Source organism: Macrobrachium rosenbergii, chromosome 12 (assembly GCF_040412425.1).
Source record: "Macrobrachium rosenbergii isolate ZJJX-2024 chromosome 12, ASM4041242v1, whole genome shotgun sequence".
Lineage (NCBI taxonomy): Eukaryota > Metazoa > Arthropoda > Malacostraca > Decapoda > Palaemonidae > Macrobrachium > Macrobrachium rosenbergii.
Genome location: NC_089752.1, coordinates 83351298 through 83374383, shown reverse-complemented (window position 1 = coordinate 83374383; position 23086 = coordinate 83351298). Strand labels below are relative to the sequence as shown.

General features: G+C 44.4%; 1 protein-coding gene across 1 annotated transcript in view; it reads left to right on the top strand.

Annotated features, from left to right (window-relative positions):
* The window catches only part of Ice2 (Interacts with the C terminus of ELL 2), a 272986-nt gene that overhangs the window by 101713 nt on the left and 148187 nt on the right, over window positions 1-23086 (top strand). The window lies entirely within an intron of this gene.

The window sequence follows — 23086 nt, the reverse complement described above, 5'->3', positions numbered from 1 at the left end:
CAGGCACTACTGGTGATGGTCTGGAACCACCAATGGCATCAGCATTGGTTCAAAACCCATCAGCAGCTGCTCCTGTACCTAAGCCAAGATATGGTCAGTTGTTAGTATATGACTGGAAGGTAAACGGGGTTGGTGCTGCCTGTAGACTATTGCTAACTATTATTAGTATGGTTAATTTAGCTTTGGGTGTGGGTATGGGTATGGTACAGATATGGTACTGTATGGTACAGATATGGGTATGGTTATGGGAATGGTATGGATATGAATATGGGTATGGAATGGATATGAGTGTGGGTATGGTAAGGACATGGGTATGAGTATTGGTATGGGTATGGTATGGATATGGGTATGGTATGGATATTGGTATAGGTATGGGTATGGTATGGATATGGGTATGGGTGTGATAAAGATATGGGTATGGGTATGGATATGGTACTGATATGGGAACTAGCAGTTGTGAGTGATAGCAAGCATCTGCTAGTATTTCATCAAAGAGAGAGAGAGAGAGAGAGAAGGGGTAAACTGAGTTATGTCTACATCGGTTAAACAATTAACAATACAGTATACACTATATATATATATATATATATATATATATATATATATATATATATATATATATATATATATACTGTATATTCATATAATATATATATATATATATATATATATATTATATATATATATATATATATATATATATATATATATATATATATATATATATATATACATATATATATATATATATATACATATATATATATATATAAATATATACATATACTGTATATATATATATATATACCAATATATATATGTATGTATGTATGTACATATGTATAATATATATATATATATATATATATATATATATATATATATATATATATATATATATATATATATATATATATATATATATATGTATATATATATATATATATATATATATATATATATATATATATATATATATGTATATATATATATATATATATATATATATATAGAAATCATCAACACACAATCATGTGTGGAACAGAAATAAATTTCTGACTCACGTCGGGGATATCAACCCAGGTCTCTCAGGTGGAAAGCAGGGGCAGTGTGGCCCAGTGGGTAACGCCCTTGCTTTTCACCTGAGAGACCTGGTTTGATCCCCGCTTTGAGTCAGAAATTTATTTCAATTCCACACGTGATTGTGTGTTGATGATTTCTATCTTATTCACTCAGAAGGGATAATTCTCAATGAAATGTTGTCTATTGGGTCATTGCTGAGTCGGAAGTTGGGGAAAACTGGTATGCAAGCAGTTAGCTTGCCCAGGTAATTCCTTGGGTGCAGTTGCTCTCAGGTTCCAACTTCTTTTAGACTTGTGTGGCCCAGTGGAGTAAACGCCCTTGCTTTCCACCTGAGAGACCTGGGTTCGATCCTAACGTGAGTCAGAAATTTATTTCTGTTCCACACGTGATTGTGTGTTGATGATTTCTATCTTATTCACTCCAGAAGGGATAATTCAATGAAATGTTGTCTATTGGGTCATTGCTGAGTCGGGAAGTTGGGGAAAACTTCATTTTCTGGTATGCAAGCAGTTAGCTTGCCCAGGTAATTCCTTTAGGTGCAGTTGCTCTCAGGTTCCAACTTCTTTTAGACTTGTGTGGCCCAGTGGGTATATAATTTTGCTTTCCACCTGAGAGACCTGGGTTCGATCCTAGATCAAGTCAGAAATATATATATATATATGTATATATATATATATATATATATATATATATATATATATATATATATATATATATATATGTATATATATGTATATATATATTATATATATTATATATATTATATATATATATATATATATATATATATATATATATATATATATATATATATATAAATATATATATATATATATATATATATATATATATATATATATATATATATATATATATATATATATATATGTATATATATATATATATATATATATATATATATATATATATATATATATATATATATATATATATATATATATATATATATATATATATATATATATATATATAAGGGATTTTGACAGAGGAAAAATCTATTTCTGAGGAAGGTCCCGTGTCACCCGGTGAAATTCCATTACAGCACAATTTCTAGGTATAACATTGCTAGATATACCAGAGAAAAAGAGCTTTCAGGAAAGCTGGGGTTACTACCCCAGTCGAGCGTCTTCTAGGAAGGCGTCGGTATAAGAAGGGGGTGAGTGAATAACCACTACCACGGAAACCTACTCGAAAGATCTCTCCTTATCAAAATCCCGAACAGAGCGGTGAGCCGTTACAGCCCCCACACCAAACACCCGCCAGGACGGCGACACCAGCGCCACCTACCTCATTCCATGCTAGCACTAACCCCAGACTTGGCATGTGCAAGAGGGAGGGGAGTACTAGGTGATTCAGGGAGGGTCACCGGGTGACACGGGACCTTCTCAGAAATAGATTTTTCCTCTGTCAAAATCCCTTTTCTGAGTCCAGTCCCGTGTCAGCCGGTGAAATCGTGATAGAGAATCATGCCAAGGCTGCAACTACTAGGAAAAAGAAATGGAGGGATAATCTGAAGAAAAGGCAAAAATTTTACCAAAATAATTTTAATTAAGCAATCTCTTCCATGTAGCAAGAACACTAAGACTAAGGCATATTAAATCTAAGGCACATTAAAAACTTAATACTATGAAACATGGGCAGGTTCCCGCACGACGGAGAAAAAGCCCCAAAAATCCTTAAAATTACTTAAAGCAAAGTGAAACATGAAATGTGCATAAAATAACTGCAAATATAACCTTAATACTATACACGTAAACTTTAGGCTAAACACGTAAGAGACAAAATCAATGAATTAACATTAATATATACATTCATCTGGGGTACATGGAGCCAAATAAAAACTGTCCAGTACCCCACAAGAGAAACAATCATGGCATTTCAGATTACACTTTTCCATCAACAGGTACAAGAAACAACAATATGAGGAGCCAGGCAGTGAGGTATAATCAACCAGGAGAATAAGCAGAAAAGTAAATGAGGCAGGCGGGCGGGGGAAAGGAAAGGACAAGGATATGATTAATTAAGGTGGGGAGATGACACTTCCCACAGCTATGGTAGAAAATTTCAGGGCTTTGAGCGATTTTTAAATAGTGGCGTTTAAACACTAGAGGTGATTTCCAACCCGTAAATTTAGATAACTCTGAAAAGTCCATATTATGAAAGTAATTAATGGAAGTAGCAACTGCTCGAATATCATGAACCTTGGGAACTGAATCTGGGTTGGCCTGTTTAATGAAATATAAAATTTGTTGTCTTATAGCATTTAGTGAAAGAGTACCACCTTTCTCCCTGATAAAAAGAGGACCCGACTTACTCTGTGGAGTTCTTAAAAGGTAAGATTTAAGTGTATAAACTGGACATAAAGACTGGTCTTGAGGAAGGGGCACCACCTTCCAAGGAGACCACCTGTCCTGTGGGTCTTCGTTCTTAGCTAAAAATCTAGGGTCAGGGAAAGGAGGACCTCTCCAGATGGGAGGAAGTTCACAAAATTATCACCTCTAGTGAGAGCCGACAGCTCTGAGATTCTAGCACCTGAAGCCAAGCTAATCAAAAATAAAGTCTTCCTTAACAGATCCTGATAAGAGCAATGAAAGTTATCCATCTCTGATGCTAACTTAAGGACGTCATTGAGAAACCACGTAACAGACTGTGGGCGTGATACTGGTCTCAGACGAGCGCATGCTCTGGGGATAGATGAAAAGTAGGAATCTGTAAGGTCGATTTTAAAGCCGTAAAGAAATACTTTCTTTAATGCTGACTTGATTGTGGTAATAGTGGCCGGAGCAAGGCCTTTCTCAAACAATGATCTAAAGAAGGAAACTCCTAAATTAGCTGTCATGATTTTGGCTTCAGATGCTTTTAGGAAGGAGGCTAATTTTTTTGACTGCTGAGTCATACTGTCTAATAGTAGAATCTCTTTTATCTGATTCTAAAAACAGAGTGTTGACAGGGTCAATGTTCGCTCCTTTTTTGAGCTGCGAATTTTATAAAGTCCATAAAACTAGGGCATTCTGAATTCTTGAGGAAGCTGACACAGTCTTGGTTTGTACTGTCTGAGTCAGAATGGGCTTGGGAATCCGAAGACTCCGTAATCCCAGTTCCTGAAGAAGAGGGAACCAATTGCTCTTCGGCCAATAGGGGCTACTAGGGCTAATTGACCTTTGAATGTCCTGAGTTTGTGTAAAACTTTCAGCAGTAAATTTATTGGGGAAAAGATAAATCTTCTCCCAATTGTTCCAATCTACTGTCATTGCGTCTGTGGCGAACGCCTGAGGGTCCAGGTTGGGGCCACATAACAGGGGAGCTTGAAGTTGCTCTCCGTTGCGAACAGATCCACTTGGAGGCCCGGAACCCGGCGGCAAATCCATTTGAAAGATTCCACGTCCAGGGACCACTCCGTCTCCAACGGAGCATTCCTGGACAGGGAATCCGCCACCACGTTCCGCACCCCGCTAGGTGGGTGGCTGACAGGTGCCAGCCGTGCTTGTTCGCCAGGGAGAAGATAGCAACCATTACTTGGTTTACTCGACCTGATTTGGAGCCGCCCCTGTTGATGCAATGAACTACCACTGCGCTGTCCAATACCAACCTGATATGAATCCGGTTGGGGGCGGATTTTCTTCAGAGTTAGAAAGACCGCCATAGCTTCCAGGGTGTTTATATGGAACTGCTGAAACATTGTGGACCACGTTCCTTGTACTTTTGTTTTGGTGAATATCCCCCCAGCCGCTTAAGGAAGCGTCTGTGTGAACTAACTAGTGCCGGAGGGGGAAATTGAAGCGGAACTGTTTTGGACAAGCCTCTGACCGAGGCCCAAGGTCGCAATCTTGTCTTTAAGATTTGAGGATAGAGGAGACCTTGTCTCTGAGCTTGACATTGGCTCGACTCCGCCACACTCTGTTTATGTCTTTTAACTTCGCTTTTAAGAGCAGGTTTGTCACTGAGGCAAACTGAAGAGACCCAAGGACCCTTTCTTGGGACCGGCGGGATGCTGATGGATTTTTGAGAAATCTCCTGGTGAGAGATGCTATCTCTTTCCTCTTGGGAGGCGGAAGGGACAGCGTGTGAGATGACAGATCCCACTGGAGACCCAACCACTGAAACCGGGACTCCGGAGTCAGGCGGGACTTCTCTCTGTTCAGTTGGAAACCCTAGCGACTCCAGGAAACTGATGACTATGGACGTGGCTTTCTGACACTCCGGAACTGTTGGTGCCCAAATTATCCAATCGTCCAAATATGCTGCTAGGGATATCCCTTGAGACCGGAGTTGCTGTACTACCGTGTCCGCCAGCTTTGTGAATATCCTGGGCGCAATGTTCAGACCGAATGGCATGACCCTGAAGGAGTAGGCTTGATTCCCGAGTCTGAAACCGAGGAACTGAGAGAAGTTCCGCGCAACTGGGACGTGATAATAAGCGTCTGAAAGATCGATAGAGGTGGTGACGGCTCCACGCGAAGTAGAGTCCGTACCTGAGCTACCGTAAGCATGCGAAATTTGTCGCATTTTATGTAGAGATTTAGACGCGACAGATCCAGGATCACTCTTTGCTGATCGGAGTCTTTTTGGGAACAGTGAATAACCTGCCTTGAAACTTTAGGTGCCTTACTTTCTTTATTGCTCGTTTGTTGAGCAATTCTGTCACATAATCCTTTAGGATTGATGTGGGTGGCTGGTAAAACCTGGTTAGAGGAGGAGGGTTTTTGATCCAGCTCCATCCTAGTCCTTTGGACACAATGCTGTGTGCCCAAGGGCTGAAGGTCCATTGGTCCCTGAACCAAAACAGGCGACCACCTACCTGTGTTCTCTCAGTGGGAGGGAGCGGGTTTATTCCCCTACCACGTCCAGGTCTTCCCCTTGGGGTGGTGTTGGGCTTTCCTCTATGAGGGGGTTTGCCTCTTCCTCCCCTTGCAACCCTATTAAGGCCGTGAAAATAACCACGGCCCTCATATGTGGGGTTGTATGCTGGTGAGGCCACATATGAGGGTGCAGCTGGTTGGACCAGCACATACTGTTGGGGGTGAGCCTTGAAGTGGAAGGCTGTGCCACTGCCGAGACCGGGACGGCTTGGACTACCGCCTGATGGTGGGGCCTCTTATGCCTCCTGAAACGTTTGCCTCCTCTCGATTGGGGGCCGGCCGATTCTGGGGTCTTGCGCTTATAGGCTGAAATGCCCCAGCGAGAACGCAGACTCTGGTTGGCCCGTGTAGCCTCGGCCATAACATTTGTGACCTCCTCTTCAGGGAAGAGGTTAGGTCCCCAGATCGAGCTTTTCACGAGCTTGTTAGGCTCGTGGCGGATAGTTGCATCGGCAAAGATGAACTTCCTGCATTCCAGTCTGGCCATGATAAACTCAGATAAGTCAGACTGGAAACCAGCCAGCAAGGACTTAGCCAAAACCTGAAAGAAGGGCTCGTCCCGAGCAGGAGACGGCAGTAGCTTCAGTAAGGCAGGCGGAGTTCAACGACCGGGCTAACTTAACCGGGCATCAAACTCCGCCTTCAAAAAGAGCTCCGGCAGCTTGGGGAGCTGCTCACTGAACTGCGTGGAAGCGCAGAAGGGGTCCAGCTTCCCGACCGTGAAAGTGGACGGGCGTCTGTCCAGAACTCATTACTTCCTGGGAATACCAGGGAAGTAGGGTCTGTCTCCCTCAGCTGAGGTAACGGAATACCTTCAAAGCACGCTCGGGCCGTAGCCAGAGCGACTTTGTCCAAGCAAGGGGTGGGAAGGTTGTCTCCCAGGGCGAACATGGTAAAGTTGCCCTTGAAAGGAGTCAACTTCAGTGTTTTCTGCCTGCCACTCCGTCAGAGTGCGCAGGGAGAGCCGACTGAGCTTGGTCCCTAGGGACGATGACAGTCTCCCTAGGAACCTTGTCTGACCTAATCCAGGCTTCCTCCGTGAGCCTCACGAAGCCTGGGTAAGGGGGCAGGAGATCGGGGGAAGAACTCCAATTCCTCCAACCGTCTCGTGCCAAGACCATCAACTGTCAGTTTGCCATCATGTTGGATGGCCCGGAGAGCGAACCGCCAAGGGTTACCGACATCAAACGGCGGGAGGTCCGCAGTGTCGGGGATAACATACTGTGGTTCGGCTGGGGGTGGGTGAGCCATTCCCGCCAGTATGTTATCATGACTGGCCAACTTCTCAGAGATTTTACTAAATCTCGAATCCAGGTCCTCCGTAAACGCTTTATAAAGTTGGTTAGCAAAGGCCTCTGCATCAAAAGCAGGTTGGCGAGGAGGGCTTGGTTTTGCAGCCCTCTTACTCGCGCCTTTGCTGGAGGAACCAGACTTGCTCCCGGAGGCTACAGGTCCTGAGACCTTAGCCTTCGACGGGGAAGGGCAATGCCTTCTTGGAAGACGAGGACTTGAAGCCCTTCGCCTTCCATGAAGTCTTCAACTTCAACTTGGGGATAGCAGATGGAGCTCTATCACCCAAGGAGGAAGACTTCACAAAACCTGAAAAGGAAGAAACAGATGAAGCAGGGGAGTCAAATAAAGGGGGCCCGCCCCAACAACCTCACCTACCTCACCACTTACCACCTGGTCCTGCTCTGTGTTCATTGGTTCCAGGTCCAGATTAATGGCGGCAACATCCTCCGAGACCTCAGCGTAGAGGATATCCGCTTGGGGTGGCTGGGTCTCATCCCGGATCTGCTGGATGATAGGGGTGGCAAGATCTTCAGGCACTGCGGCCGCCACCCGTGCGCCGGGGTAGAGCAAGTCCCTCAACCTAGCGTCGAGGACGTAGGGCTTCCCCAACGGAACGTTCCTTCCAAACCCAGCCACCCAGGCCCGGAGGGATTCCAAGGCAGACTTCTTGGAAGTTTCGTCCGCCTGTAAGAAAACCAACAATTAGCTAAGAACGAAAACCAGTCCGGGAACCTCATAAACAATGTATAAATATACAATATGAGGAGCATAAAGCAAGTAATGATGAAGACTGTCACTTACCGACTCATCCTGGACAGTTGTGCAGAGAGCAAAGCAAACCTCACAACCATCAGGGTGCCAAACAACCAGGTCATCCAGGCGGACCGCACAACCAGCGTGGGTCCGGCAAACTACGTGACCGTAGGGTTGTTGGAGGGAGGCGGTGCACCCCGGCTCCTCACAGCGAACAGTCTGTAAGTAGAAAAGTACATGAACCTCCCACCCTAAGCAAAATAAAGCTGGCGAGGCCGGGAAATTCAACTACAACCGAATACTCCGGCGGAGAAGAACTCCCTATCATAAACTGGGCCAATAAGCTCTAAATTACACAGAGTGGAAGGTAAAAGCTTCCAGACCCGGAGTACTCCGGGAATGAAGGGATGAGAGACCAGGAACTAACCATAAGGGCTGCCAGTAAAATAACGGCGGAGCCCCTGGTATAGGACCGGACTCACGATATATATATAAATGAATAAAGGAGAGTACTCCTGTAGATAAACAGACTTATCTAAAAATAAAAAAACAATAATAATAAACAAGTGATGGTAAGAACTGAAGAGGACTGGAGGGATCCGCTTCCCTATAAATGAAAAACCTTCCGCACTTACTTCCCGCCGGAGAAACAAGACGGGTAAAATGCTCATATGTTCATAACATAGGCTGAAGCAATTATATATTACCCTATCAACGTAAACCCGACGGGAGAAGAGAGGTGTGGATAGTGACTCGAACACGTTCGAGCAAACAAACCACCAACCCCAATACAGCGATGCTAGGGACAATATGGGAGGGAGCGAATCCCTCAACCAACAAGGAGAAGTCCCTGAACTCGGAGAAAACGCCATCTAGCGTCACCCGCACGAGTAGAGCAAGGCTGGAGGAGGAGGGGGAGGGGGAGGGGAGAGAGTAGGCTACCAGGAAGGAACAGGAGACGGGGAGAAACATATCACCCGCTCAACTGCACCATACCTCCCAGACCATGAATCTTGGGAGGGTAATATGACTGGAAGCAACCAACCCGAAGCCCGACTCCTACCTAGGCGAAGCCTAATATGGACCTAACCTAGTATAGGCTAGGAAAAGGGAGGAGTGCAAAGGGGAAGGGGAAGCAACAGGGAGAGAAATTTTGTGCCGAGAACCAGCCGGGATCGAGAATGGCAGGCAAGGGGGCGACTAGCCTAGAGGAAACACATCCAAAGAACTCGATTCCCCAAATGGAGGAAGAGAACTAAGGGGCTCACTCTGCCCACCAAAAAACGATCCCGGAGGAAACAGCAACAAAACTCCCTCAACCTGAACTCCACACCCAGGGCAAAGGGATGGAAGCAAACAAGCCTACTCCACAAAATAACCATCACTCATAAAAACTAAAATGTGCTCAACAGAGAGCGTAGCCTACCACGGGAAGCGGTTAGATCTGAGGCTGCCGCCAGCACCCGAGGTAAACCACAAACAAAAACAATAAAATAAAAAATAAAACTAAAGAGAGCACCATCTTCAATCAAAAAATAATTAGCCTAGTAAGACCAAAACAAAAGGAACCCAACCTGGGGTACCTGGACGGGCATCACCCCACAAAGGCCAGTAGGCCAATGATCGTAATTCATAAACAAAAGGGAGCCACCGCAAGGAACCACCAGGAAGGGAACCAAGGGGGCAAATCTATCTATAACGACGAGGAGACAACTCCAACTGAAAAGAACAGAAGGAGACGCCTGCGCGATCGACATGGCTGGCTGGGGACGCCGTGGCGTCATAATAAGATCTCAATATTTATGAAAATACGAGACCATAACAGCCAAAAAAATAGAACAAAACCCCACAAGAAGATGGTACTTAACTTGGAAATGGTAAAGCTGCTCGATGCCATCGTTGAGATGCAAAAAAATCCAAAATAATGGAAGAGCACACAAAAGAAACCGAAGATTCACGTGCTAGAAAATGGAATGAGGTAGGTGGCGCTGGTGTCGCCGTCCTGGCGGGTGTTTGGTGTGGGGGCTGTAACGGCTCACCGCTCTGTTCGGGGGTTTTGATAAGGAGAGATCTTTCGAGTAGGTTTCCGTGGTAGTGGTATTTCACTCACCCCTTCTTATACCGACGCCTTCCTAGAAGACGCTCGACTGGGGTAGTAACCCCAGCTTTCCTGAAAGCTCTTTTTCTCTGGTATATCTAGCAAGGTTATACCTAGAAATTCGTGCTGTAATGGAATTTCACCGGCTGACACGGGACTGGACTCAGAAATATAACATCTCAGACCTGAATATGTCAGTCCTCAATTTGTTAGACTGGGACAGCGATCTGGTGTTATGGGTTGTCTCAGAATGAAAATGGCTTCAGTGAGAAAATGGACAAAGGAAAATCTATTTCTTGAGGAGGTTGAATGTACACCCAGGTAAATAGTCCATTAGCACATTTTCTAGACAAATACACAAATATACTATATTTTTAACACACAATGCACACACACACTGACCCTGGATCACTACCACTAGATGAATAAAGGTATACTCAAGGGTGCTCCATTTGAAAAAGAAGACTAAAAGATCTTACTAGGGGGAACTTCATTTTTTTATCTCAAAAAAAAGAATTTTCAGAAGAGAATTGTGATTTTACCTGCACTTCAAACCTTCAGGCAGGTGAGATCTTCATCTCAATAACTAGCACCCCAGAATTAAAATACTCTGGGAGTCAAAAAAGCATCACTAGGGATGAGCAGACATTCAGTGATGTTTTGTTTAGAAATCATTGTCTTTCATGTGTTGTGACTCATAAAAAATAATTAAAAGAAGAGTTCTCTTGGATTACAAAATATAGTTAGAGAATCATCTAAAAATTTTGTTAGAGATGATGAGAAATTACCGATTTGAAGGTTGGAAATATGGGGTTGAGTTTCAAAAGCCTGAAAAATCTGTCTTTCTGAAATCTTCCACAGGTGAAAATTCCTTCTTCTTGATTTTTCTAGGATTTTATAAATCTTGATGGTCTAAATGATAACAAACCTTCATTTGTAATTATACCCCAGATCAGTCATCTTTAATGAAAATAGACAGTGTATGGAATTCTATGGAAATCTTCATCACAGAACCAAGGACTGGAGACATCCCAACATGTCAAATACCTTGGAAGGTTAGTTATTTTTTCTCTAGTATTCACTTTAAATATTTTATAAATCTTCCCAAAAGCGCCATCTGAAAAAATGTCCAGGCTAGCAAATCCCCAGGCTTTATCTGATGCCCGATGCAATGGGAAACTAGTGACCTGGGATTTTGTTGTTTCGTAATGACCTAAAAACCATCCCTCAGAAATAATTTTTCCTTTGTCAAAAATCCTTTTCTCAGCTTGAGCTAGAATCAATTAATCAACCTGAAATTAACAGAAACCATACCAAGACTGTGAAGATGTAGAAAACAATTGATTAATGTGATCAATGCATAAAAAATCTATAACAAAATAAGTTTAATTATTTCTCATTCAAAACAGAATTTCTTCAGAGATAAATCAGAATAATAGTTATAAAAGCCTAAAGCTAATCATACAAATTGACATGAAAATATAAACTGTTTTGCATTTGAGTTTTGTTGTGACATGAAAGGATTACAAAAATAGTGAATACAAAAATACAGAAACCTCAGGACTTAAATCTACAAAATAGCACACATCAAATACATAATCAAAATAAACATAATCTTAAGCAGTAAGAATTCCAAGTATCATAAAATTGAGGCCAGGCAGTGAGGTATGATTGGCCCAGGAAAATTCATGGGTAAATAAATGAGGCAGGCGGGCAGGGGGGGAAAGGATAAGGTTAAAGGATAATTTTAAGGTGGGGGATGACACTCCCCATTTAGCCACCGTGAAAATTTCAGAACTTCAGTGTGTTTTTAAGGTAGTGGCGTTTAAACACTAATGGAGATTTTTAGTCTCAGTGTATTTTGTCAACTCAGCAAAATCCATATTATGAAAATAATTGGTAGAAGTAGCTACTGCTCGGATATCATGAACCTTGGGAACTGAATCCATGGTTAGCCCTGTTTAATGAAATATAGGATTTGCTGCCTTATAGCCTTTAAAGAAAGTGTTCCACCTTTTCCCCTGATAAAAAGAGAACCAGACAAACACTGAGAAGTTCTTTGGGTAAGCCCTCAAGGTAGAAAACTGGGCACAAAGACTGGTCTTGTGGAAGAGGAACCACCTTCCAAGGGGACCACCTATCTTGAGGGTCTTCATTTTTCCACACCTAAAATCTATGATCTGGGGACAGCAGAACTTCTCCTGACAGGAGGAAATCTAATGTTTCGACACCTCTAGAAGAGCAGACAGTTCTGAGATTCTGGCACCTGAAACTAAACTAATCAGGAATAAAGTCTTTCTTAACAGATCTAGATAAGAGCATTGACCTCGTTATTAATATCTGAGGCTAATTTTAGAAAGTCATTAAGGAACCAGGTAACCAATGTGGGCGTGTTACTCTCAAAAGAACACATGCTCTAAAGGATGGAAGAAAAGTATGAATCTGTTAAATCATTCTTGAAGCCATGCAAAAACACCTTTTTCAAAGCTGATTTTGCTGTTGTAATAGTGGCCGGGGCTTTCCCTTTTTCAAACAATGATCTAAAAAGGTTAAAATGCGCCAAATTAGTGGTCATAGTTTGAGCTTCAGATGCCTTCAGAAAAGATGCCAATTTTTTTGACTGCTGAGTCATACTGTCTTCTTAGAGTAGAATCTCTCTTATCAGATTCAATAAACAGAGTATTAATAGGGTCAATATTTGCCCCCTTTGGGCAAAAGAAACTTCATAAAGTCCATAAAGCCAGGGCATTCAGAATTTTTGAGGAAGCTGACACAGTCTTTAAGTACTACCTGAGTCAGCCTGGGTCTGGGTATCTGATCTCACATAACTTGAGTTCCAGGAGAAGAGGAACCAATTGCTCTTTCAATTGGGGCTACTAGGGCTACTTGACCCTTGAATGACCTGAGCTTGTGCAAGACTTTCATCAGCATGTTTATTGGGGAAACAGATAGATTCTCCCCCAACTGTTCCAATCTATGGACATTGCATCTGTATTTTGCGTAAGCTTGAGGATCTAGGTTGGGAAACATAACAAGGGAGTTTGTGATTGCTCTCCGTGGCAAACAGATCTACCTGAAGTCCCGGAACATGATGGCAGATCCATGACAAGGAGTCCTTGTCTAGGGACCATTCCGACTCCAGCGGAGTCGATCTGGACAGATTTCTGCCACTGTTCTTTCACTCCCCTAGCCTGGGTAGCTGACAAATGCCAGCTGTGTTTGTCTGCCAGGGAGAAGATGGCTAACATCACCTGGTTTATCCGACTTCAATTTGGAACCGCCCCTGTTTATGCAATGTACTACTACAGCTTTGTCCAACACCAGCCTGATGTGAATCTGGTTGGTGGGACGTATGGTAAATTTTTCAGGGTTAGAAACACTGCCATTGCTTCCAAAGGGTTTATATGGAACTGTTGAAACATTGTAGACCATGTCCCTTGTACCTTTTGTTTTGGTGAGTATCCTCCTCCCAGCCACTGCTTAATGAAGCGTCTGTGTGGATTACCAGAGCTGGAGGGGAAACTGAAGAGGACTGACTTTGAGAGGCCTGTGACTGTGGACCATGGGCGGAGTCTTTTCTTTAAGATTTGCACTGGAATTGATGAGACCCTTCCCCTGAGTCTGACATTGGCTCGTCTCCGCCACACTCTGTTTATGTCTTTTAATTTTGCTTTTAGGAGTAGGTCTGTTACAGAGGCAAACTGAAGAGAACCAAAATTCTTTCTTGTGTCCGGCGGGATGCTTTCCTGTAATTCAGAAACTTTCTGGTAGTTGTGGCTATTTCCTTCCGTTTGGCCTTATGGAAGAGATAGCCTCAAACCTGATCCCACTGGATACCCAGCCACTGAAACCGAGCTTCGGAGTTAGGTTCTCCCTGTTCAATTGGAAGCCTAAGGATTCCAGAAATTTGATCACCATGGCTGTAGCTCTCCGGCACTCCTTGACGGTTGAAGCCCAAATTATCCAATCGTCCAGGTACGCCGCTAACGATATCCCCCGGGACCGCAACTGCTGAACTACTGTTTCCGCCAGTTTTGTGAATATTCTGGGTGCTATATTGAGCCCGAAAGGCATGACCCTGAAGGAGTAGGCCTGTTTCCCCAGTCTGAAACCCAGGAAGGGAGAGAAGTTCGAACAATCGAGGCGTGATAGTATGTGTCTGAAAGATCGATAGAGGTGGTGACTTGTGTAAAAGTTGAAGAAGTAGAGTCCATTACCTGGCCTGTAAGCATCCGACAAATTTGTCGCATTGTATGTAAGGATTTAGACGCGATAGATCCAGGATTACTCTTTGTTGACTGGAGTCTTTTTGGGAACAGTGAACAGCCTGCCTTGGAATTTGAAGGTGTCTCACTTTCTTTGATTGCTCTCTTCTGAGCAGTTCCAGTCACAAAGTCCTGTTGGGCTTTGGAGGAGGGTTGATGAAACCTGGTCAAGGGGAGGAGGGCCCTTGATCCAGCTCCAACCTAAAACCTTTGGACACTATGCTGTGTGCCCATGGACTGAAGGTCCACTGGTCTCTGAACCAGTAGCCTTCTGCCTACCTGGCTTCTCACTGGGAGGAAGCGGGTTTTAGAATACCTCTCTACCTGGCCTCTTCTTCCCCTTAGGGACCGTGAGGCATCCTTGTCTCTATAGGCTGCTCTGCTCTACCCCCTTGCACTCCTGTTAAGGCCATGAAAGGCCCCACGACCCTCATAAAAGGGTTATATGCTGGTGACGACACAAAGAAGGAGTGGCAAGGGAGTGTTGAGCTGGCTGAACCAGCACAAACTGTTGAGGTTGAGCCTTGGAGGTGGAAGGTTGGCTCACTGCCGAGACAGGTACCGCCTGGACAACAGACTGATGCTGCTGTCTTCTATGCCTCCTGTACCTTTTTCCCCTGTCTATCACTGGGAGCCGCCGGACTCTGGGGTCTTCCGTTTAAAGGCAAAATACCCCTACCGGAAACGCAGACTTTGGTTAGCCCTGGTTGCCTCAGCCAGGACACTGGTGACTTCTTCTTCCCTCAACAGATTGGCTCCCAAATCTGTACTCTTCATGAGCTTGTTGGGCTCATGTCGAAACAACATCAGTGAAGATGAATTTGCGGCAATCTCAGCCGCGCCACCATGAAATCAAATAGGTCCGACTGAAACCCTGCTAACAAGGATTTCGTCAAGGCCTGAAACAGCGGCTCCTCGGAAAAAGAACGGCATATTGCCTCCGCCAGGCACAGCGAGTTCAGAGACCGGCTCAAACGAAATCACCGACCTCAAACTCAGCCTTCAGGAGAGCTTCCGGCAGTTTGGGAAGCTGCTCACTGAACTGGTTGGATCGCATTCTGTGTCCAGTTTACCAGCCGTAAACGTGGCTTTCATCCTTCCAGAAATAACCCCCCCTGGGAAGATCAGAGACGTGGGGTCTGTCTCTGAGCTGAGGCAAAAAAAAGAACATGCCTGAGCTGTTGTGAGAGCTACCTTAGTCAACCAGGGGGTTGGGAGCTTATCCCCAAGGGAGAACATGGTGAAGTTGCCCTTGAAGGGGGTCAACTTATTGTCCTCCACTTGCCACTCTGTAAAAGTGCGTATCAGAGCCGATTGCGCGTGGTCCCTAGGGAAGATCACTGTCTCCTTAGGGACCTTGTCAGAGCATACCCAGGCTTCTTCTGTCAGCCTAGCGAAGCCTGGGTAGGGAGGCAGAAGATCTAGAGGGAAGAACTCTAACTCCTCCAGTCTGTGAGTGCCTAAACCTTCAATGGTCAAAACAATCTTCATGCCAGGGAGCATGAAGGGCTAAAAAGCCACAGGTTCCCTTTGTCAAATGGAGGGAGGGGGAGGCGTCCGGGATGGGATAGTGCAATCCATGTCCCCTGAAATACGATAACGGAGATAATAGTCTCCTGGCTCTGAAGCCTCTCCATGAGCTTGCTCAATCTTCGCCTCTAACTCTGTAGAAACCTCTCAAAATAAACATCCCAGCAAATGCCTCAGGGTCAAAGGCAGGCTGGTGAGGAGGGCTAACGCTTGGCAAAGCCTCTTACTCGCACCTCTGCCTAAGGTACTTGGTCTGCTCTCGGAGGCCACCACAGGACCAGCATCCTGTGGCTTCCAAAAAAGGGGATGCCTTCCGGAAGACGAAACTTATAGCCTTCGCCTTCCACGACTTCTTCAGCTTGGGGACAGTAGACTGGGCTCTGTCCTCAAGAGAGAAGATTTATGAAAGCCCTGAAAAAGAAGAAACAATGATGATAATCAAACAGGGCCCCCGCCCTCACTGCCTCACTTACCTCCCTACCTACCTCCTGGTCCTGTTCCGTGTTCATCGATTCCAGGTCGAAATCTAAAGCAGCGACATCCTTAACACCTCCTCTACAGTGGGTCATCCTGAATGGGCTGGGTCTCTACCCGGATTTGCTTTACGATGATGGGGAGCGGCAACCTCAGCTGGAACAGCCGCAGCAATCCAGCATTGGGTACAAGATGTTCCTTAAAATCATCGAGAACATAAAACATACCAACGTTCCTGCTGAACCCAGCCACCCAGGCACAAAGGGACTTGTCCAGCTGGGGCATCCTCTGAGGTCTGGATTCGTCGGCCTGAAAAAGATGGTGCATCAAAGACCGACTATTATGGTAAGGTCAGTATAAAACCAAAATTTTTAACCATAACATTATATGGGAGAACATTTTTCTAGGCGAAACAAAAACAATCGGCTTACCGACTCGTCCTGGATACACCCGTGACTCTGCGAAGCAAACCTCACAGCCATCCGGGTGCCACACGATCAGGTCGAAACGTGGTTGTGCAGCAGCCAGCGTGGTACGCGACACACCACGTGCCACTTAGGGCTGGTGCAAGATAGCAGTGCACCCCAGCTCCTCAGTAGAACAGTCTGTCCGTGTGTAATTGTATATGAACCTAAACTAATCTAAGATAAACTTAAACTAAAGTAGGTACTAAGTCTTTCATACCATACTACCAGAGCACTCTGGTGGGATGAAAAAACCATAGAATATTGTACCTACCAATCTAAGATAAAGAAACTACAGTAACTATTAACTTGGATTTCTTACCGTACCGCCAGAATAACTCTCATATTCTAACAGAATTACTGAGCCAGACAAGACACTCTATCTCAACTGAACGCCTCATGAGATAATCCTGGAACCTTCTCAGGATCACTGGACTCAGAAACAAAATAATTAAACTAATCAAAATTTTGGAATCCGTTGGCTTAAATACATGAGGCCACCTCATAATCCAAATGATAGATAAAAGCGATGGCACAAATATTTGGTTAACAATCATTAAAGAATAATACATCATAAGCCCCGGGTTCGCAGCAAACCCCTCCCTGGGATCCCGAGCCTCGAACTAGAGCACAGCAGAAAGGCGAGGCAGTACATCACAGCTGATCATAATATGGTCAGGTGGAAAAAGCCAAATCAAACCCATCCATTATGACTCAAAAACTGGCCAGGAAGCATTGCAGGGCGGGTGCAACGGGGGCTTGGGATGGCGGAGCAGAGAGAAGTGAGAGAATGAGCCCTGAGAGTGGTGGCTCCTTGGCCCTCTCGATCCTTGAATGAGCGAATCAACGAGACACTGGCCAAGTAGTCATGCCATCAGAACCGACCCCAGGAGGGGTGCCCTCTACTAGGGTAGGCCTGTCTACCTCGGGGTGACCATCGGAAGCCAATCAAAAACATTTTAGATGACAAACAACTTGAACCTCAGGCAGGGGAGGGGCAGGAATCTTGTACTTGAAGGAGAACTCAAGAGAAATAATAAGAACAGGAGACGGGGGGACTGTTCCCTCCGCTCAACTGTAACCCTTAAGCTTTCTTCCAAGGTAAAATGGTTCCAGACAGTTACCTAAATTACAGGGAGACTCATGACCCACCACATTTACAGGGGAAGGATAGGGAACAGCACTATCATTGATAAACCCTTCACCAGCTCTCACCAGCCTAGAAGGCATAGCCTAGGTAAAAGGAGGAGAGAAGGGAAGGGAGAGGAAAAACAGGAGAGAAATTCCTGTGTCGAAGGCCAACCAGTAACCCATGACTAGAGTAAGGGAAAGGGTTGTGGGAATTGTGAAGGAGACTCTCCAAGATAAAATCCTCCTCCCCACTAGTGATAAAGGGGGGGAAGATGGGTCTCAAACTTTCCAACCCAAACAAGCATGGTCTTGGAACAACAACAGAAACTCCCTTTGACCTGAACTGGTCCCCCCCTCCTGCCCTCTCAAGCAACATGGAGAGCAGGAGGTTAGGTAAAGATCTAAATAAAGAGGTAGCCTAATCCACCAACTAGTGATAGGACTGAGGCTAGCATCCCCTGAAATGATATTTTAAATGTTAACCAAAGAGCAAATAAATAACCATCAAATAAACATAAAAATATAAGATTTGCAAAAAATAGCCTAACCAACCGACAGAATGTAAACAGCCAACAGGCTGCACCTGTAAGCGCCACGCCTGGATATAAATTAAAATAATTTCGCATCATCAATGGACATACAATGAAAAATTCAACGCAGCCTGTCCAAAAAGGAGACATCCTGGGGAGAAAACTAAACGAGTGGAATCTTCAGATACCTAAACAATGGTTTAGTATGAGAGGAACTCATCTGAGAATAATATTAAAGGAGACCCAAAGACACACCCTAAGAGAAGTTGCATTTATGATCCCATGTGAGGGAATTTAAAGATAAATAGTGTAAATGACCAAGATTTTGACAAACAGAAAAATCTGAACTGGGGAAGACCTGTGTCACCCAGTGAAATGGTCCAAGAGCACACATTTCTAGGTATAAATATTGCAAAAATACCAGAGAAAAGCTATACACAATGCCAGGGTTAAACACCAAACTTATCATAAAAACACCACAATGAAGATGGTACACAAAGGGTGAGTGTTGTAAAGCCACTGCCACAGATGCCATGATGAAAAGAAAATAAATGCTCTCAAAACCCCCAAAAGTGAAAGCAACAATCGCCTCACCTGCTAGAATGGAATGAGTTCAGATGGCTACTGGGTCGCCATCTTGTCCTCATCCCAAGTTAGCACCCTCCAAGCTTGGTATGCTATCTTCCGGGGAAAGGAAGAATGGGATGTCTTCAGACACAGGTTCTTCCCCAGAAATAGATTTTCCACCTTGTCAAAATCCCTTTTCATTATGGATGCTCGACCTGTAGTCACCCAGTGAAATTAACAGAGAAACAGCCATACAAAAGCAATGGTGGATACCTAGAAATTTGTGCTAGTAAGAAATTTCACCTTAATGGAGCTTAAAAAACTATAGAGAAAAATACTGTGTTTTAATAACCCAAAACATTCATAATAAAACATAATTAACATTATAAGGCACAAAGTCTAAAATCATAAAATAACTAACACCAAGACACTTAAGGCTAACAAAAGATTCAAACAGGAAATCAATGAAACAGCCAGGAGTCAGGCTGTGAAGCAGGCCTGACCTAAAGGTTAGAAGGCAGGGCCAGTAAATGAGGCAGGCAGGCGAGAGAAATATAAACAATAGGATAAACTAAACAAGGTTACATAAACTAATCTAGGGCTTGAGGGAACAATACTTCCTGCAGCTACTGTGGAAAATTTAAGAGCCTCTAGAGACTTAAGATAGTGGCGTTTAAACACTGTTGGTGATTTCAGCCCGTATACTTTTTAAGGTCATCAAAATTCATATTATGAAAATAATTAGCTGATGTGGCCACTGCCCGAATATCATGTACCCTAGGTACTGAATCTGGGTTTGCCTGTTTAATAAAATAAAGTATTTGTTGCCTGATGGCCTTTAAAGAAAATGGTTCCTCCATTTTCCCTAACAAAAAGAGGGCCTGAATTCCTATTAGAAGTTCTATTTAAATAAGCTTTTAAAGTGTTAACTGGACATAAGGACAGATCCTGTGGAAGGGGAATAATCTTCCAAGGAGACCATCTATTTTGTGGATCCTCATTCTTTGCTAGAAACTTGAGATCCGGAGACAACAGAACTTCTCCTGACGGGAGGAAATCAACATGGTTCGGTTCTCTAGAGAGAGCAGACAGTTCAGAAATTCTAGCCCCTGAGGCTAGACTTACTAGAAATAACGTTTTCCTTAACAGACTCGAGTATGTACATAATTCATTATCAGTGTCTGCTGCCAATTTAAGTACGTCATTTAAGAACCAGGAAACCGTGTGAGGATGGGTTGCTGGTCTAAGACGAGCACATGCTTTATGAATTGACGAAAAATATGAGTCTGTAAGGATAATATTAAAGCCATGTAAAAATATTTTTCTTAAAGCAGATTTTGCTGTAGTAATAGCACTAGTGGCCAGTCCTTTCTCAAATAATGATCTGAAGAAAGAGATTGCTAGGTTCGTGGTCATTTCTGAGCTTCAGATTCCCTCAGAAATAATGCTAACTTTTTAACTGCTGAGTCATATTGTCTGAGTGTAGATTCCCTCTTGTCTGATTCTATGAACAGTGTATTAATAGGATCAATGTTAGCGTCTTTCTGAGCTGCAAACTTCATGAAGTCCATAAAGCTAGGGCATTCAGAATTCTTGAGGAAGCTGACACAGTCCGAGTTTGTACTACTTGTGTCAATCTTGGACTGGGGGATTTGTTTGTGCCGGAGTTTCAACTCTAGAAGAAGAGGAAACCAATTGCTCTTCGGCCAGTTGGGTGCCACAAGTGCTACTTGACCTTTGAATGATCTGAGTTTGTGTAAAACTTTCATTAATAGGTTTATTGGTGGAAACAGATAGATCCTTTGCCACCTGTTCCAGTCGATTGACATCGCATCTGTGGAATGAGCTAGAGGGTCTAGATTGGGAGCAACGTAACACGGAAGCTTGTGGTTGCTCTCTTTGGCAAACAGGTCCACCTGGAGACCCGGTACCTGACGACAAATCCACTCGAATGATGCCTTGTCCAAGGACCATTCCAACTCCAGCAGAGTTGTCCTGGATAGTGAATCTGCAATGACATTTCGAACACCTGCCAGATGGGTAGCTGACAGGTGCCAAAGATGTTTCCTTGCCAGAGAGAAAATTGCGATCATTACCTGATAGATATGGCTCGACCTGGAGCCCCCTCTGTTTATGCAATGTACAACTACTGCACTGTCTAGTACCAGTCTGATATGGATCTGTCTGGTTGGACGTAGTTTCTTTAGTGTTAGAAATACTGCCATTGCCTCTAGAATGTTGATATGGAACTGGCGGAATACAGTCGACCATGTTCCTTGAACTTTCTTGTGTTGGGAGTATCCTCCCCATCCGCTTAGGGAAGCATCTGTATGGATCACTAATGATGGAGGGGGAAATTGGAGAGGCACTGACCTTGACAAACTCTTGACTGTTGACCATGGTCGAAGCCTCTTCCTCAACACCAGCGGAATTAGAGACATCTTGTCCCTGTTTCTGCTGTTGGCTCGTCTCCGCCATACCCTGTTTATATCCTTCAGTTTGGCTTTTAGCAGCAAATCTGTTACTGACACGAACTGAAGAGAACCTAGAACTCTTTCCTGGGTGCGACGAGAGGCTCTTTTGTTTTTGAGGAACTGCCTGGTAGCTTTGGCTATTTCCTCCTTTTGGCTGGCGGAAGTGACAGTTTGTGTGTGTTTAGGTCCCATTGGATTCCTAACCACTGAAATTGAGCCTCCGAACTAGACGGGATTTCTTCCTGTTTATTTGGAATCCTAAGGATTCCAGGAAGTTGATCACTATGAATGTTGCTTTTCGACATTCCTTGGCGTTGGATGCCCAAATTATCCAATCGTCCAGGTATGCGGCTAACATAATCCCTTGGGCCCGTAGCTGTTGGACTACTGTCTCTGCCAGTTTGGTAAAAATTCTTGGCGCTATGTTGAGTCTGAATGGCATGACTCTGAACGAGTATGCTTGTTTCCCTAGTCTGAACCTTAGGTAAGGAGAGAAGTTTCTCGCAATCGGGACGTGATAATATGCGTCTGAAAGATCTGTAGAGGTGGTGACGGCCCCACAGGGAAGTAGGGTCTGCACCTGCGAGATTGTAAGCATGCGAAACTTGTCGCATTGAGTGTATAAGTTGAGACGAGGCAAGTCTAGAATTACTCTTTGCTGGAATGAGTCTTTCTTTGGGACACTGAACAGACGGCCTTGAAATTTCAAGTGTCTCACTTTCTTTATTGCCTTCTTTTGAAGAAGGTCTTTTACAAAGTCCAGTAAGTCTTTGGATGGAGGTTGATGGAACCTGACTGGCGGAGGAGGCCCTCTGCTCCAGCTCCATCCCAGACCTTTTGAAACTATGCTGTGGGCCCACGGACTGAAGGTCCAGTGGTCCCGGAAGAGATATAACCTCCCGCCTACCTGAGCAGACTCATTGATTGGAGGAGGCCTTACTTCCTCTGCCTCCTCGGCCTCCTCTTCCACGGGAGAGAGGTCTGGATGCAGTCCTACCTCTGTAGGCAGCTCTGGCTCTACTCCCCCTCGCATGCCTGTTGTAGCCTCGAAACGCCCCTTGGCTTTCAAACAAAGCGTTGAAGGCTGGGGACGCTATGAAGGCTGGCGGAGCAGGGGCTTGCTGAGCCGACTGCATCAGAACAAACTGCTGCTGAGGCTGAGCTTTGGAGGTGGAAGGCTGTCCGATCTGAGAGACCGGTACAGCTTGGAGCACAGTTTGAGCCTGAGGTTTCCTATATCTCCTGAACCTCTTCCTTTCCCCTGGGTTGAGGTCCGGAGGTCTCGGTGGACTTCCTTTTAAAAGGGAGACCCCAGCGGGAGCGAAGACTTTGATTTGCTCTGGTTGCCTCCGCCAGAACATTATTGACCTCATCCTCAGGGAAGATGTTAGGTCCCCAGATAAAACCCTTCATGAGTCTATTGGGCTCATGTCTGATAGTGGCGTCTGCAAAGATGTGCTTCCGGCAGTTTTGTCTCGCCACCACAAAGTCATAAAGGTCCGATTGGAATGATGCTAATAATGATTTCATCAGGACCTGGAACA